Raw genomic sequence first — 3,578 nt, 5'->3', positions numbered from 1 at the left:
CAGGAAGAGGTTGGCTCTGAGGACGACGGGTGTGATAGCACACAGGGTGATGATGATGAGGTTGGAGATCCCACTTACTGTCAACCCACAGTCAGCCAGTCGATGAGGTCAGCAGAGGAGGTGAAGGAGGATGCTAGTGACGACGAGGTCAGGTTGCGCCTTCCTGGACAGAGACGTAGTACTGGAAGCACGTCAACAACTGCATCCTCAAACACAACTCTGCCTCTGACCAGAAGTCGTGGTGGCTCTTCAGGTCGCATGGGTGGTAAGCCTTGCATAGCCTGGGCATTTTTTCAGATCGATAAAGATGACCCAACTCGTGTTATCTGTAACATTTGTTAGCAAAAGCTAAGTAGAGGCCAAAAAATACATAGTTTGAGTACTTCATGCATGAACCGGCACATGGATATGAAGCATAAGTTGCAGTGGGAAGCTCACTGTGCTACAATGCGGCCTAGCCGGCCGGGCCAACCACCGTCTGCCACATCTTGTGCATCCACGGCCTCTTCATCCTCTGTGACTGGGGGGACAGCAGTCACACCTGTTTTGGGACGCAGACCTGCCACCTCTTTACCCGCACCAGCCAGCATGATTGGCAGGTCATCATTTTTTTGGAGGTGGAAACACCAGCTGGTGTTCAGCGCTGTCCGACATCGATAGCACCACCTTTGGATCAAGGCAACCTAACATGTCCGCCTGCATCTTCCTCACAGACCGGCAGTTTGCTGGGGACACCCTTCTCAACCCAGTCTAAGCACAACAGCCAGCCCTCGGTCACTCAGATGTGGACAAGTAAAAGACCATTTCCTCCTAGCCATGAGAAAGCTAAGAGGTTGAATTTCACCATTTGCAAGCTCTTGGCTACAGAAATGCTGACTTTCCGCCTGGTGGACACAGAGGATTTTCGAGATCTTATGTCCGTCGCAGTGCCCCAGTACCAGATGCCCAGTCGGCACTACTTCTCAAAGAAAGGTGTGCCTGCGCTCCACCAGCATGTCGCACACAACGTCACCGCTTCTTTGAGAAACTCTGTGTGTGACAGGGTGCATTTCACCACAGACACTTGGACAAGTAGGCATGGACAGGGGCATTACATGTCGCTGACTGGGCACTGGGTAACTATGGTGACAACAGGACAAGGGGCTGCTGTCCAAGTCTTGCCATCCCCACGAGTTGTGCGTCAATCCTCTTTATCTCGAAGTTCCTCCACTGCTTCTGCCTCCTCAACCTCCTCTCGGTCCTCCACCTGCACCCAAAGCCTGTCCGGTCATGTCACAAGCTTTCTAACTGCGCAGAAGGGATCCTGCACACCTCCTTACTATGCTGGCAGCATGGCTCAACGTCATCAGGCAGTTTTTACTTTGAAATGTCTGGGAAATGTGAGTCACACAGCTGAGGAGTTGTGGTCAGCTCTGGAGAACCAGTTTCATGAATGGTTGTCTCCACTGGACCTGAAACCAGGGAAGGCCGTGTGCGACAATGCTGCAAACCTGGGTGCGGCCCTTCGCCGGGGCAATGTCACACACGTGCCTTGTATGGCTCACGTGTTGAACCTGGTCGTCCAGCAATTTTTAGCCCACTATCCCGGACTAGATGGCCTTCTGCAGAGGGCACGGTCGCTGTGTGCTCACTTCCGCCATTCGCATCCCGCAGCTCAGCAACTTACATCTCTACAGAAGTCATTGGGCTTGCCACTTCACCGGCTAAAATGCGGTGTGCCTACCCCGTGGAATTCAACTCTGCACATGTTGCAGCAACTGTGGCAGCACCGACAAGCCCTGGTGCAATACGTTGTGATGTATAGCCTGGGCCAACGAGATCCAGAGGTGGGGCAAATCACGCTGGAGGAGTGGTCTCAGATCAGGGACCTACGCACCCTTCTGCACAGTTTTGAAATGGCGACGAAGATGTTTAGTGCTGACGATGCCATTATCAGCATGACTATTCCGGTGATTTACATGCTGGAGCACATGTTAAACAGAATTCGGAGTCAGGTGGTGGCACAAGAAGAGGTGGAGTAAGTAGAGGAGGAGGAGTTGTATGCGGAAGGGCTAACATCTGCAAGGTCCAGACAGTCGGCAGCACCAAGGCGGCAGGCATGTGAAGGTGGGGGAGATGGTTTTACCAGGGCGCATGGTAGCAGCCAAACTAGTGAGGAAGGTGCAGGAGCCCAGGAAGAAGTGGAGGACGAACTGATGGAAGACTCATCAGATGAGGGAGACCTTGATCACATTTCTGTTGTGCGAGGTTGGGGGGAGAGGGCAGAGGAAGGAAGCATGATTGTTACCTCGCCACCAACACAACAGGGACTTGGTGCTCCTGAATGCGCAAGACACATGAGTGCCTTCTTGCTGCACTACCTTCAACATGACCCTCGAATTGTGAGAATCAGAAACAATCCTGACTACTGGGTTGCCACACTGTTAGATCCCCGGTACAAAAGTAAATTTGCAGAAATTATTCCTGCCATAGAAAGAGATGCACGCATGCAGGAGTATCAGCAGAGACTGTTGCAGAATCTTACATGTGCTTTTCCACAAAACACTAGTGGTGCACGTAGTGAATCTCACAGTTCCAACTTGCCATCTGTGGGACCGTCAAGTGTTCAGCACTCAAAACGTAACAGAAACACAGTATCTGCTGGTAACCTCAATTTTGCGGAATCATTTCACCACTTTTTTAGCCCATCCTTTGCAATGCCACAGGAGACAAGAAGTCTGACACATAGTCAACGCCTAGAGACGATGGTACAGGAGTATCTCCAAGTAAACATTGAAGCCATGACTGTGTCACTGGACCCTTGCTCTTTTTGGGCTTCCAATCTGGATAAATGGCCGGAGCTCGCCACTTACGCCTTGGAAATCTTTTCATGCCCCGCAGCCAGCGTTCTGTCTGAACGTGTGTTCAGCGCTGCTGGTGGTGTGCTGACACATAAGCGCACGCAGCTCTCCACTGATAATGTAGACAAACTCACATTCATAAAGATGAACAAATCATGGATCCGAAACAACTTTTCTACCCCTGTGTCATCCTGGGGAGAGTAAAAGCTTGATGATTTGTTAAAATCACCTCACCAACCGTTTTAAGCTTTCAAATTACTAATCATGTTTATCTGTATCTTGGCTGGAAATTAATTTGGGCCTTGTAGCAGTGTGCAGTACTGATTCCATTAGGCCATCTATACTAAACTCCACCAGATTTAAAATTACTAATCATGTTTATATCTATCTTGGCTGGAAAATAATTTGGGCCTTGTAGCAGTGTGCAGTACTGATTCTATTAGGCCATCTATACTAAACTCCACCAGATTTAAAATTACTAATCATGTTTATCTGTATCTTGGCTGGAAAATAATTTGGGCCTTGTAGCAGTTTGCAGTACTGATTATATTAGGCCATCTATACTAAGCTCCACCAGCTTTCAAATTAATAATAATTTTTAGCTGCATCTAGCCCGGAAAATAATTTTGGGGCTCCAAGATGCGCAAGACACATGTAGTGTTGAGCCACCCCCGTAGTGTTCGAGTTCGGTTCGGTTCGTCGAACACCCGTGTGTTCGCCGAACTGTTCGTCGAACTG

Source organism: Phyllobates terribilis, unplaced genomic scaffold (genome assembly GCF_046119375.1).
Source record: "Phyllobates terribilis strain yellow unplaced genomic scaffold, ASM4611937v1 Scaffold_2__4_contigs__length_985480577, whole genome shotgun sequence".
Taxonomy (NCBI): domain Eukaryota; kingdom Metazoa; phylum Chordata; class Amphibia; order Anura; family Dendrobatidae; genus Phyllobates; species Phyllobates terribilis.
The sequence above is the reverse complement of the archived record's forward strand: the minus strand, read 5'-3'. Positions refer to the sequence as shown.